This window comes from Arvicanthis niloticus, chromosome 14 (genome assembly GCF_011762505.2).
Source record: "Arvicanthis niloticus isolate mArvNil1 chromosome 14, mArvNil1.pat.X, whole genome shotgun sequence".
NCBI classification, from domain to species: Eukaryota; Metazoa; Chordata; class Mammalia; order Rodentia; family Muridae; genus Arvicanthis; species Arvicanthis niloticus.
In genome coordinates, this window is record NC_047671.1 from 53,288,251 (window position 1) to 53,303,965 (window position 15,715).

Consider the following 15,715-nt stretch of genomic DNA (forward strand, 5'->3'; position numbering starts at 1 on the left):
AGGGTGCACATTTAGGCTTTGTGGTCACTGAGATAGTGTTAGCTGCCTCTTAGAGTGTTCCTGATGGACCAGCACCCTTTTCAAGAACTTTTCTCTAATTATTATTATTGTTATTATTATTTTATCATTTGAGGTGGTTAGGTTTATTATTAACTTTGGTAGGTTTTGGTTTGAACCAATTCAAGTCTGATTAGATTATATTAAAGGCAAGGTTTTTGGGAAGCTGCTCTCAAGTGAGTTCACTGGCTCCAAGGACCCAGGCCAGGGAAGTCAACATGGGGGTTGGAGGTAGGAGAGAAAGAGAAAAAGAGCTGGTAGGCAGAGAGAGAAGAGAAGGTAGAGACAGTGTGATGATTTGTATATACTTGGCCTAGGGAGTGGCACTATTAAAAGGAGTAGGTGTGTCACTGTGGGTGTGTGCTTTAAATCCCTACTCCTAGCTGCCTGGAAGTCAGTATTCAGTTTAGCAGCCTCCAGATGAAGACCCAGAACTCTCAGCTCCTCCTGCACCATGCCTGCCTGGATGCTGCCGTGTTCCCACATTGATGATAATGGACTGAACTTCTGAACCTGTAAGCCAGCCCAATTAAATGTTGTCCTTATAAGATTTGCCTTGGTCATGGTTTCTGTTCACAGTAGTAAAACCCTAACTAAGATAGATGATAGATAGATAGATAGATAGATAGATAGATAGATAGATAGATAGCAAAAATGTCTGGATTGTATAGGAAAGAGTCTCTGGGGAATGGGCAGCCCAGCCCAGACCCTGGGTTGGAAAGTTCAGGGTTGGGGGCAGGACATGCCAGGGAAGGATGCTGGGAGAACCTGGTCTGCTTCGATATGTAAAATATGCACCTCAGTCCCTTGTCCCAGGGTCCAGAACCAAACAAATTTCATTTAACAGTTTTGGAGACTAAAGCTTGGAGCTATTAAACAGTTCATATAAGATCCCACAATTAGTAAGTAACAAAATAGATTCCAATCACCCAGAGGGCGGCTCCAGTAACTACTCTTTACATTGTTTTTAAATTAATTTTTACAGTTGTCCTACAAAATAACGGTTCTTATTATTACATCTTCATATAGACATGCCATTATACTTTGTTCTGACTAGGTGCCCTATCTCTCTCTGGCCTTCCCTGTTTCTTCTTCCCCAACCCTCATCCCTACCCCATCCCCACCCCCTCCACATTTCCACCCACATCCCCACTCCACCCCCAACCCTCATCCCTACCCCATCCCCACCCCCACCCACATCCCCACACACATCCCCACACACATCCCCACTCCACCCCCACTCCCACCTTCACCCCATCCCCACCCCTTGTTCTTCATAGCGTTATAATCCCAACTGCTCCAAAATCTTTGGTGTTTTGAGCATTGTCACAAAACAGTTTTGTGAGTCGGAAGCTTCGGCTTCAGGTTGCCTCTTTTGACTTTCTTTCACAGTAAAAAATTCTACACTTTGAAACTCTTCCATGCACAAACAGTTAAAAACAGCACACGGGATTGCTCCTCGTTATGTGTAGAAGATCCATGTGAAACATAAAAGAACGATAAACAGAGGCTTGAGTCCCATCCCCCATATATCTCCTTGTGTATAGGCAAACGTTCCATTATCTTATAAACATGAAATTTGTTAGGATGGAGTGGTGCACACTTTGGATGACAGCACTTCAGGAGGCAGAGGCAGCCAGGTCCGTGAGCTCAAGAACAGCCTGGTTTGAGAATAAAGGATACTCAACTGGCATTGGCCTTCTAGAATATGCTGGGTTTGCCGAGCTCAGAGCTTCCTGATCTTTGTTTTACAGGGTAGAGACACAGGAGTTTAGAGGTAAAAGTAGCTGCACCCCATGGGATGCATGGGTGTAGCTCAAAATAACCACGAGTAGAAAAATTGACAAAACAGAGGAGAAGAAGAAGGTACTGGGGAAGGAAGGAAGATGAAAGGAAGAGAAACAGAGGAAGAATAAATTCTACCCATACCCCATTCATAAATAAACGTAGTGTGGCCTACATGTGTGTGATGGCCACCTTTCTGTTAGACATTAGGAAACAATAACTTTAAAATAAAAATTTATCTTTGTTATCAGGGAACTTTTAGTTTAGTGAGGAAGACCGAGTACCTTCAACACTCAGCCACATAGGTAAATTTCAAATTATAACTCCAACTTAGTGCCATGAAGACACAATCCATGGGGTTTAAGACAAGGTAATACTAAGGTCCAGTCCCCCTCCCTCGGGAGGTGGGAGGGCAGGGATCTCAAGAGAGGTGGAGCTGGGTAAGTCCAACTCCCTCTGGGCATGATGTTTATTTTTCAAGTACCCTCTTTACACCCGACTGGTTCTAATTGTCACCTCCTTCTCCTGGTCCACTGCCTCTTCCCTGACTCTGTGCTCCTCCATGGACTGCTGATGCTCAAAACACTGGGTGGTTGTCTGCTCAAGGGCTCATTTGTCAACAGCTCAGCTGGGCAAAAACATCTGGGAGCCAGTTGCTGAAGCCTCCCTCCGTCAGCTGTCTGTCTGTCCACCCCCGGAAGGCTTTTCTGAATCAAATGCCTGCTGCTTCTTTACTACTTGTTAGTTCTTATAGAATATTTTAGTATCTTTTTTATTATATGCAAAATATATAGTTTGCTAAACAGAAAAATATGGAGAATATTATTTTGTTTTGTTTTCATTCTGTAATAGAAAGGATTGGAAACACTCAAATTTCTGAGATCAAGTGACACAAGGCAGTAATCCCATGGCATTCTGAGGTATCCTATTTCATGGGTCATGCTGATCTCACTTGTGCTAAGTTACAATGACTTTCAAACTATTGTTATTTTTTGAGCTGCAAAAAAATCTGATCAGTTTCTAGTTGGACAGCCATTAGGAGTTATATTAAACTGAAAATTGAGGTTGATGTTTTTTATTAAGAATTTGCTACAATTGCTTTTTTGTTTTTGTTTGTTTGTTTGTTTGTTTCGAGAGCTGAGGACTGAACCCAGGGTCTTGCCCTTGCTAAGCAAATGCTCTACCACTGAGCTAAATTCCCAACCCCATTACAACTGCTTTTTGTCAGGGGTTCTCCTGATGGGCTTCTTATGTTTGAATTCAAGGACTCAGAACTCTAGTGGGAGTCCATTGTCACCAGAGACAGAATATAGAACTCAAAATGTACTCTTGTTTTGGTTCTTCACATAACCAGGAAAAACAAAAGCAAAACTACAAGCCTGACGCCAGAATCCCAGCCACCGGGTTTACTGTTCCTTTTTAGGACACAACAGAGATGGGGGAGTCGCTGATGAAGCATCACCGTCACTTCAAGGCATTAAGCCGAGTAGCTGCACCACAGGCAAAATGGCAGAGGATGCTGACTTTTCAAAAAGAACAAGTCTGTCTTGTTCCTGAGAAGTGTTCCCTACCCGAGGTGCATGTAGGATTTTCTTTTAGAAGAGGTTGGTGACTGCCGTGACCCCTTTCAACTCCAGTTTTCATTTCTATGTAACTGCTGTAGAGTGTTTGCCCTGTCTCCCAAGATAGAATTATAGGAATTTCATTATTGAGAAGGTCAAGTGGAAACTATTACTAAGGCAGAACTCGATGCTTCCCAAAGGAACGTGCATTCTGTAACTCATTCAGGCAAGAGTCGTCACCAGTCCAGGCATATAGTGAAGATCCCTCAGCTCTGTCCTGGGGAACACCCCGTCTACCGGGGAGGAGAGCGATCCAAGTGGCCACACAGGTATTTGGGGATAACCATGGTAAGTGCCAAGTGCAAGGTAGGGAGCTAAAAAATAGAGCTCTTGACAGCCTACATCTTGAAAGGCATTGTCTTTTTTTCTTGCTGCTTTTGGCTATTTCCTGCCCATGTCTTTGCTGTCTGTTCTAGAACATAGACCCAGTAGGACGAGACTAGGAATAAGTCATTCACACACTAGTTCTGAACTAGTTAGGAAGCTTTGTTCAGCCCTTGATGGGGAGCTTCTGACTGGCCCTCTGAAAACATTGTCTGCAATATCTAAATTTACCTCTAAGGTACTTTTGACTAGGAGTCTATGTCTACCATGGTAGGGAGCATGGTAGCAGGCAGACAGACATGGTGCTGGAGCAGTAGCTGAGAGCTTACATTTGATCCACAAGCAGGAGGCAGAGAGACAAAACTAATTGGAAAGGGTGTGGGCTATTGAAACCTCAAAGCCTGTCCCCAGTGACACAACTCCTTCAACAAGGTCATACTGTAGAGTGAAAAATTATAAAGACCATTTTGTGAAATATATGCAGACTTTTTCTTTGCCCTTAGACCTGAGCAGAAAAAGTGCAGGTTCCAGAATGCGGAACTGGATGTAAGATTTCAGGCTTTCACTGCCCCGGGACACATTCCGAGTGGAGGGCATTATCCCTGAATCAGAGGACACTTGCTGGATTAACATTCCTCAAGCCTCAGGGTGGGGCTATGGCAAGTGAGAAATAGTTAACCTGAAATAGTTGGTAATGACAGGGTAGGGCACAGTCACATGGAAAACCTACATTCTTGAGAAGAATGAGTGTGCAGAGTGATTTTCACATGACTCTAAATCATTTAGACTGGGTTCCTCTGAAATGTTCCACTGTTCTTGGTTACACCCCCCCCTTGAGGTTTTCCAAATGTTACAGCCTGCTGATGTTCAAAATTTGTAAAACAACCAATCATGTATAACCACGCAAAAATTCCTTCCTTTCCCCACTCCATGCTATAAAACAAAAACAAAAACAAAAAAACACCTCAGCTTGCTGGCCTTTTGTCAAAACTCTACTCCTGAGAGTGTGCAGTTTGACCGATGGCTGCCAGCTCTCTTCCCCAATAAACCTCTGCTGATTGCATGCAGGTATGGTTTCTTGTGATTTTTGGGTGGTCGTGATTTCCTGAGACTTGAGGAAGGGTCTCCCGAGTTTGGGGGTCTTCAATACCTCTTAATCTTTCCCAAATGGTTTCACCAACGGGGGATCAAGTGTTCAAATCTTTGGGGACATTCTCATTGAAATCACCACAGGCCCCTTCTCTGTGAAGTCAACTTTGTTAACCCTTTCTCTACCTGGCTACTGTGTATATTCCAATCATTGCTTGTCACAGCACCCTATGCTGGTTCTCCACTGACACAGGAAAGACTTCAGGCCAAGAGATTATACCAAACTTTAATACCTCTGGGTCTTTCAATTATACCATCCTTACTAAGAAGGTAGATATCATCGAATTTTATACCGAATCCAGTTTTTTCTGCTCTGGGCCTTTGATTTGGATCCAACTCAGAATGAGGAAGACTGGCGAGTTGGTCCACAAAACTGTGTGGCTTCCTGCTGTTAGAACACTCCTTCACCTGTCACTCTTCTGGGGTGTTGAGTTTCCTGATCCAATAACTATTCAAATGATTTCACTTGACTGTGCGTAGCTGTTTTGTAATTAATAAGGTTTAGAGTAATTGCTAAGATTTGGTGTTCGGGGTGAATTGCATTTATTGGTATTGCCTTGAAACATGGAGGTTAGCACTCTAGGCTTCAGTACATCACCTGTTGTCTTAGATTGTGTTTTACTGCTGTGAAGAGACACCATGGCCATGGCACCTCTTATAAAGAAAAACATTTAATTGTGGCTGGCTTACATTTTCAGAGGTTTATTTCATTACTACCATGGTGGGAAGCAGGGCAGTGTGCAGGCTGACATGGGACTGGAGAAGGATCTGAGAGTTCTTCATCTTGATCTTCAACCAGAAGAAGGGAACCATGTGCCACACTAGGTGTAGCTTGAGCATATAAGATCTCAAAGCCCACCCCCACAGTGACACACTCTCTACTCCACCAAAGCCACATCCCTTAATAGTGCCACTCCCTATGGGTCTATAGGGGCCATTTTAAAATTCAGGCCACCATACCTACACACACCCTGATATTTTATGTGAGTGGAAGAGTTGCCTGGATAAGGTAATCCATGTAGAGTTTCACAGAGAGTCTTCCTATTGGGTAGTGATGGGTATGTGAATGGGGGGTAATGAAGGGGAGAAGTTGGAGTAAATGTGGAAAGGGTCTTGAGTTTACTCAAGAGGAAAAAGTAAAATAATAATACGAATCTGTCAACAGCATCTTCATGCCATTGCACAGGGGGAATGGCCTCACTGTGACAAGAGTGAAAGTTCCACAGAGTGCTTGTAAATACAACCATGGCTGCATGAGGGGTTCTGTTGTCTTCCCAGAGCTGGAGACAGAATCCCAGGTTTCACACTGACCAGACAAGCACTCTCCCATAAGCCTTACACTGCTGGTCCCAACCTCAAGCTTCTGACTGGATGTGAAGTCAAGCAGAGTCATAGTTTCTATTCCACCTCATCACCTCCTGTGTAACTGTCAGTCAGTCTCTGCTCTCCCAAACCTCATTCTCATTTGCAAAAGGACAGGCTGAGTTGGATGACCGGCAGCTTGCGTTTTACAGCGGGGAATCTCTCTGGTTTGATGAAATTCTGTGACTATTAAGGGAGCTAGTACAATCTGTTGTTTTCGGTGGGGTGAAGCAGGTTTCTGGGCTGTCACCTGAAAGGAATTTCTTAAACTACAAGCCAGTAAGTTGCAATTTCAATGAGACAACCTGCAACCGATTTTAAATTGCATTTTAAAAGCCAAATCCTTCTGAAGTCTATCTGAATGGATTTAACCAGCTGACTATTTCAAAATGACTTTCAAAAAAAAAAAAAAAGCAAGAGATCAATGATTATATTAAAAAGATAATTCTAGTAATATTACTCTCTCACAAGGAAAAGAGAAAACTAAAACCTCTCATTATTAGCTATTGTGGGAGTCAATTTTCTTTTGTCTCATTGTGAAATATGGGGGAGCACCACTGCCCAGGCTCAGCAACAAGGGCCTTTCCATGACTGAGCACAAAAGAGATTTGTCAAGTGACATACCTGCTCTACCTGTCTTAGACTCATGGGTTGGGGTGGGGGAGCACATACTTGGCCCTCAACCATGTATGGGAATCAAAACTCTGGAGGCTGGACATTGTAAGAAGAACCTGTCTGTAGAAAAAGACTGGATAAGCATAGGTCTAGGATGCTTAGAAGGAAAACCTTTGCAGAGATGACACGGAGGGCTGCAGAGCTGCCTCAGGGGTTAAGAGTGCTCACTGCTCTGTAGTGAGGTTAGGGCGAGGTCCCAGCTCTCAGCTGCCTGTAACTCTAGCTCCAACGGATCTAATGTCTTTTTCTGACCTCCGGGATATAGATACACATGGGCATACATACAGACACACATAGACACAGACATACATAAAGATAAACACACACAGAGAGATACACACACACATGCACATACATGCATATTGTAAATAAATAAACCCTGGAACTGGGGGTAGTGAAATGGTTCAAGTAAAGACACTTGCTGCTGAAGCATGGGTCTGTTCCTGAGTCCCACATGGGGGAAGGAAGAGAATTGACTTCCAAAAGCTGCCCTCTGACCTAACCTATATAGGTACACAAATAAATAAATGTAACAATCATAAAAAAAAAAAATGACACGGAGCCCTTCAGAAGAAAGGATGTTTTGTCTTAATTTATTAGCATGTAATTAGGACAAAGATTCAAATACATACTTTCTGTCAAGTGTAAAGATTCTGTCTTTTGACTTCTAGTTCCCAGTACAGTAAAGGCAAGAAAGCTTGGACCTTCATTGTGGCTCTGTCCCAGGGCCTTCACTGTGGCTCTGTCCCAGGGCCTTCACTGTGGCTCTGTCCCAGAACCTTCTCTGTGGCTCTGTCTCAGAACCTTCTTTGTGGCTCTGTCCCAGGGTTCTGTAGCCACATCTCAGACTCCATGACCCTCTCTGTCCAGATGCACTTGGGTCACTCTCTTGATGTGATCACGGTGCAGTTTCTGAGCCTCCTGGCATAGTTCTGAGAGTCGGTAAGATGAGCTTAAAAAAGAAGGAGCCACAGCCAGGTCCCTTGTGCTCAGAGGAAGAGGATAATTTTGAACTAAATACAGGAATTACATGACGTGAAATGGGAACTAACTACTCCCTGCAGAAACTATAATCGATTTTTTTTTTCTTTTCTTTTTTGTCTTGTTTTGTGCACCTAGAGTCACACTGGGCAGCACTTACCAATCTGGCAGTCTACAGTCAAGCCAAAGGCTTTCATTGATGCTTTGATTTCAGACATTGTATTTTCCTTTATTATATCAATTGACATAGATCAATAGCACCTTAATTACCATGTAAATCTAATTTGTTTAATAGTTTCCAGCACACCGTTTATTCAAATGTGTGATGATGTCTTTTTAATGCCCTCTGTTATGAGAGTCCTATACAGGACACAAAGCACTCACTTTTCAGCATAAAATAAAGTGGAATGTTTCAACCACCTGGCAGAGCTCCAGGAAGGATACCTTCAGCTGCCCTGGACTATGATCAGGCCATTCTCAGTGGCTCTCCCCTCAACGAAATGTTTGGAAAGTTCTAGCAAACCAGGTTCTTGGCCAAGCAACCAAGGGTGCATTTTCTCCTTATAAATTGAATGAAACACCCCTAGGCAGACCCACCCATGGATGGCCCCAGGAACAGCTGGGTGGAATTAAATGGCATTTATGCCTGTATTGGTTATGGCCAAGAGCCAGGAATTCTACAGGCAAGATGCTTACAGCCTACAGCACACACAAGGGGCCAAATTGATGGCGGCTGGAGCTGCAGCCTCTCTGCGGACAGGATGAGAATAGTTAATTTTTCTATTAAAGAATGTGGTGGGGCTGCTCATTTCTCACGCTAGGCTCAGTTTTCCAGCTTGAGTAACTCTCACATGTCTACACAAGTAAAGAGAGAATTTGACAATTTTGCTACAGATCCAGGTCCATCACGCAATTAATCCAGCCAAAAAATGCCACAGGCATGTGTCCTCAGGCCCAAGAAGTAATTACTCAGTGTGTTCACATGTAACTATTCATCCAGTCTATTTTATATTTAGCTACTTACTTTTGAGGTAGCTGATCTCACAAGCTTACAATCCTCCTGCCTCAGCCTCCTCAGTAGCTGGGAGTACAGGCTTGTACTGCCATGCCAGACTTTATGACGCACTTGAGCACTGGGCTTAGAGTCAGAAAGGCTTGCTAGTAGGAAGTTATCCTTTCTTTCCCCCAGATAAACATGAAGACCATCTGAGAGATTAAGTGCATGCAGCAGCTGGGAATCCTCTGTGGTGGGAACCAGGTTTCTCAGATGACAAGCTGACAGCGATAAGTGAAGGGGGCTCCTTATATAGACAAGACTGAACAGAGAAGCCAGGACAAGACTCAGATATCTGCGGGAATTTATTGTACAGTGAAGTTTATGATTCAAATCAGTGAAGAAGATGAAGGTTGCATGGGACAACTTAGGAAACAGCAGAGTACAATCTCACACCTTAGGTTATCCTTTCTCTGTAGATCTTCACTGGTGGTCATTTGAGAAATCTTTTGCGCTAGCTTCTGGCTGTTGAGCTAGCCAGTTGCATTACACGTTTCAGCTAAAGGCGAGCTCTTGGAACCAAAACTGCTGACCATTTAATGGTAGTCACATTTTCTCATTTAGTTCTGTAATTTGTTTGGCATCTGTCCTGCTGCCAGCTGGAAGGATGGGTCTAACCCTGTATATTATTTCTTTGAAGATTTGTACCCCTTGTTTCTGACTGTGCCCCCCAGCACCTATGTTCTCTGTCTTCCTAGCTGCAAAGTTCTGACTTTGCTCAGGTAACTGACTGAGTGGAGAGGTGGTGGTTGTTTGATTTGTTTTGTTTGTGCTTAGGGTAAATCTCTAAGCCTACACTTGACCCCGTTCATCTCAAGGACTGAATGAGGCTTGTTTCTAGCCACTGAGATATGGGAAAGGAAGAATTGTGGGGAAAAAAAAAAAGTTTTAACTTTTATAAGACCGAAAAGAGAAAAAACATCCCTCCTTTTCCATTTTGGAAGGCACTTTCTCAACTGCATGCAGGACCAAACAGCCATCTTTTACTTGTGAGAAGAGACAGCCAATGACAAGGCCACCAAAGATGAAGTCAACAGCAGGGAGGTGAAGGGAGCCATGGCTCTTGTCCCTGGTGTGTTGGTTGAACTCCCTGCAGCTATTCTTTTTCAAGACTGCATCGGAAATCAGGATACATTTTCTTCATCATTGAATCAGGTGGATTGTCTATGTGATGTGGCATCCTAGCAGAGTGGTCTGTGAGTGTTGCATATACAATGAAATGCATACATAGAATGAGAAGACATCCTTAAGCAGTGAGCTCAACATTGTCTTCAGGAAGATTCTCTGGCCTCTCAGAGTAGCATTTTGTCACATCTTGTGGGTTAACTCTGGACATTACTACAGTAAGTTATGATCAGGATGTGTAAGTAGTTAGGGAGTACTGATGGCAACACTGAAAGGGGGATATGTTAAAATTTACAATCTTATTTAAGGTTAAAACATTTCTTTCTTTGTTTTTTCTATTTATTTTATTTTAATTTTTTTTCACGTTTTCTCTGTGTAGCTCTGGCTGTCCTGGAACTTACTCTATAGACCAGGCAGGCCTAGAATTCAGAGATCCACTTGCTTCTGCCTCCTGAGGGCTGGGATTAAAGGTTAGTGCCATCATGCACAGCTGAAACATTTTCTTATACCCCAAATAGACTTGTCTGTAATTTTAGTTTCTTGGCATTAATGGAAGCAAACCTATCAATAGTATATTAAAAATGTACTTCAGGAAAAAAAATTAAGAGAAAAAAATCTGTATATAAGGATGTGTGATCTTCCTCCAGGGTATCAAATGATATGACATCTCAATGTCATGACATTGTTGAGTTGTGATTTTATTTGAAATATTGGTGGGCAGGAGGTTTTTTGTTTGTTTCTTTTTTCTTTTTTCATTTTCAAGGTCCAGATGTCTTTTAGAAAACTCAGAATAACAGTGACTTAATAGTGGTTTAGTTTGCTCTCCTGTAAAAGCCATTTGGAAGCAGTTTTCAAGGGCAAATGTCCTTGTCCTCATGCTGGTACCTTCTGACATTCTCAGAGTACACTCTTCATCCAAGATGGCTGTCTAACCTTAGCTCGTGCTATTCATCTAAGATGGCTGCCTTACCTCCAGCCACCACTTCCAAATTCCACTCAACAAGAGGGGAATGCATGCTACCTACTTTCCCCTTAATGGCATTCTTTGGAGAACACATTGGCTGATATTTAGTATTTATAGAGCCTGGGGAAAGTATTGAATAATTAATTAATAAAATCTAGTTATCTAAAACTCAGGATTCACATTCTGGGAAAGAGACTAAACCCTAATGACAACAGGCTGCCTGAGCTGTAGTTTAGATACGGAGAGATCTGCCTTCTCTTTGTCTCAGAACCTCATCAAGTGAGCCGATCATCATTATCGAGTGAAGGGATTTGACTGCCGTTACAGATGAAGTGTCTGACTGCCATATCCTCTCTACTGTGTTACTGGTGGGAAACCATTCATCATCTGGTTGAGTTGTGATGTGTTTGATGCTTCCATTCAGTTTACTCTTTGGCTGCTCTCTTGTTTTGCTGTTGAAAACTCCAGAATGGTGAGCACTAGAGCCCCTCGTGCTCGTGAGGAACTGCGTCCATCAGAGCCCTTGAATGTTTTCCTCTGCTTGAGGTAACAGGGCCTCAAGCATGCTAGGTGGATGCTCACCATGACGCTACACCCCAGCCCAGTGTCTTATACTTCTGATAACCATTTTGGAGTATAGAACCCTAAATTTGTTACATATAACATCTTAAAAAGTTTATGTATTCTTTCATTGACAAATATTGTATATGTCTATTGTGTCTATGTTTATTAACATGTATACACTGTCAGGATCAGCAAGCCCAACAACCTGAGCTTGAACCAGAACCCACTTTGGGATGGAAGGAGAGAATTGATTCCATAAAAGTCTGACCTTTCCCCCACCCCCACAACAATACCGACAAGAGCATGTTAAAAAGGTTACATTGTGATTAAAAATATGTATGTATTACTAGCAGGATAGCTAAGCAGAGTTAAGATATATTACCATAAACATTAATTCCCTTTTTATGTGAAGACATTTAAACCCTACACTCTTAGCAATTTGGAGAGAATACATTAAGTTGTTATGAACTACAGTTATCATGTTGTACAGCAGAGTTCTTGCCTAGGAAGTACAAGGCCCTGGATTTGGTCCTTAGCTCTGGAAGAAAAAAAAATGACAACATGTAATTTGCAAGCAAATGGATGGAACTAGAAAAAAATCATCCTGAGTGAGGTTACCAAGGCCCAGCAAGACAAGCATGGTCTGTACTCACTTAGAAGAGGATATAAAGTAAAGTGTAACTATGCTACAATCCACAGACCAAGGAAGGCTGAATAACAAAGAGGGCACAATGGGGGACACAAGGATCTCCCTGAGAAGGGGAAATAGGACAGATTTCCCAGGTGGACTGGGAGTGGGTAGGGATGAGAACAGGAGGGATCAGGTCAGGGGATGGAGGGAGAGAGTACTGGGAGGGGTAACTGGACTTGGGGGGGGCATTGTGGGATCAAGGTAGAAATCTAGTGCAATAGAAACTCCCTAGAATCCAGGAGAGTTACCTTAGTGAAGTCTCCTAGTAACAGAGGAGACAGAGCCTGGACCAGCCACGGCTTCCAGTGGAGGGATTAGGGCTTTTACTCAGCCACAAAACCCTTGACGTACAATTTGTTCAGCCTGCAAGATGTGCTGGGTAAGAGTTATACAGAACTTCTGGGAATAGCCAACTAATGACTGGTCCAAACTGAGGCCTATGCCATGAGAGGGAACCTACTCCTGACACTGCCTGGAGGGCCTGGACCACAGGCTCGATAACTCAGAGATCTCGGATAGAAGTAAACATGACTGGCAAAACAACAGCAACTAAAGTCTATGGAATAATTTTTATGATATTTTGCTGTACTCAAGGACCAGAGCCCAGCACAATCATCATCTGACAGGGTTCATCCAGCAACCATAGGAGCAGATGCAGAGACCCATAGCCAAATAGTAGGCAGAGCTCAGGGAATCCCACAGAGGACAGAGAAGAAGGATTGTAGGAACCAGAGAGAGCAAGGACAGCACTAGAAAACTCACACAATCAACTAAGGCTCATGGGAGCTCACAGAAACTGAATGGACCATATAGGTCTGACCTAGTCTCTCTGCGTATATGTTATGATTGTGTAGCTTAGTGTTCATGTGGGACTCCTAACAGTGGAAGTGTGGGTGTCTCTGACTCTTTTGCCTGTTTTGGGGACCCTTTCCTCCTACTGGATTGAGGCCTTGTCCAGCCTCAGTGTGAGGGTATGTGCCTGGTCTTATTGCAACTTGTTATGCCATGATTGGTTGATATTTTTGGGAGGCCTGGTGTTTTCTGAAGGGAAATGGAGGAAGTGTGATTCTGGGGGGGAGGGGGCTTGGGGTGGGGAGACTGGAATTAGAGGAGGGAGGGGAAACTGCTGATAGGATGTAATATATGAGAGAAGAATAAATAAAAAGAAAAATAAGAGAAAAAAATGAAAGGCAAGCAACTTGAAAAGGAAAATGTTCAATCGTCCTGATTGCAATCAGCATGATCTAGTGTAGAGAAAACCCCGACGATCCCAAACAAAGCTGTTAGAAATGATTAATAAATCTAGTAAGGTTTTAGGGTGTAGCACCAACTCTCAAATCCAAATAGCTATTTTATATACTAGTTATGAAATAGCAAGACACACAAACAAACAAAAAACCAAAACCACAAAAACTAAGCACATAAATCTCACTTACAATAGCAACCAAAAACTAAAATCAAAAGCAAATGAAATTTAGGAGTAAGTTTAACCAAAAAGATGAAGGGCCTATAGATAGAAAACTCAAAAATACACCGAGGGCCGGGGACAAAGCTCAGTGGTACAGTGCTTTCCTAGAATGTGTGGGCTATAAAATAAAGCACTATAAAATAAAAATGGATGAAATAATAAGACAGACAAATAGAGAGACATTCTATATTGGAATTAAAAAATTAACATTGCTAATTTCTGCACTATACAAAGCAATGTACAAACTCATGGCAATCTCTGTAAAAATTCTGATGATATTCTTCACAGAAATAGATAAGATAATGCACAAAAGACCCTGATGGACAACTGTGCTGGAAAAGAAGAATCTTAGTGTCTCTCCTTCCCTCTCTCTCTCTCCTCTCTCCTCTCTCTCTCTCTCTCTCTCTCTCTCTCTCTCTCTCTCACACACACACACACACACACACACACACACAAACCAACTAAAGAGCTCAAACATGAACAAAGTGAAAGCAACTGGTGCTAGGCACTTTCCCTTGGCAAAAAGGGTGCACCAGAACTCAACCGGGGCTAGTATATGGGCGTGGCCAATGTGGTAAGGATCTTTGTCTTTGACTAGGTGGTGATTGTGTCAAATCCTTTTGATGAGAGCTCAGCTTCACCAGTCCCGTGATTGGCTAATTAGCAAGAAGAAGGAGGAGGAGGAGGAGGAAGAGTAGGAGGAGGAAAAGGAAGAGGAAGATGAGAAGGAATAGGAGGAAGAAGAGGATGAGAAGGAGGAGGAGGACGACTTGATGATATTCCTGCAGTTGCAGGCATTTGAATACTTGGTGTTCAGGTTGTGGTCATCCTTTGGGAGGTTTAAGAGGTGTGGCCTTGTAGAAGGAGATCCGTCACTGGAGGTGGGTTTTGAGGGTTTAATGATGTCATTGCTAGTTCAGTTTCTCAGCTTCCTGCTTGCAGCTCAAGATATGAGCCTTCTGCTTCTACTCCAGCCACCAAGAGTGCTGCTTGCTGACACGCTGATCTAAGATGAGTTAGAATCAAGTATAATAACATATATGTATAAAAATGCCATAATAATATCCACTACTTTATATGCTAACTTAAATTCATTTTTTAAAAAAAGAGAGTAAAATTAATTCAAAGAGTATTTGTCAAATATTACCTACTCAGTGTTTCTATATTTTCTACCTGAGGTCAATGCCCCTCTTACCTCAGCCCTGCTGACCCTGGGGCACACAACCCACCTATGCAGACAATTCAAGCTGTGCAGACAATCCAGATGTGCAGACAATCCAGATGTGCAGGGTGGTGGAATCTGATGATGGGACCAGAGTGTCTGCGGGTTTCCTTTGGGGGACATAAAACTCCCCAAATCTAAAGATGGCTATTTTCTCACAGGTTCTCTGAGTGATTTGTCCTACTTTCCTTCCTGCCTTACTTAACATCCCCATAAAAGAAAAAAGAATTGCTACCTCCCCACCCCCACCCCCCAAAAAACCCAGCTAAATAAGCCCTACAACCTTTCTGTGTGTGGAGCTTTGGCATGATTTAGAAACAAAAAATGCCAGTTGTTTATTCTAGATCAAGCCGACAGATTGTCACGCCTGAGGCCTTGTGTGTAAAAAGCTCTTTGGAAGTTAAATCTGTTTTATTGTAATAGCAAGTGTTTTTATCTTTTCCAACCCACAGGCAACTGAAGTGTTTTTCTGCAGTCAGGCTGGGACAGGAGAATTTGCAGATAAATTACCTCTTACTGCACTCTGGAGACTGCTGCCGAGGGACTTGGCGAAGAGGCTATTTGGTGGATTCTTAAAGACCGCAGAAAAAGAAAATGGACAGAGTCCTTCCTGAACCCACAGTCATTTAGGTTGGTATGAAGTGGAGTTTACATCCAGGCCTTAGGTGTCCT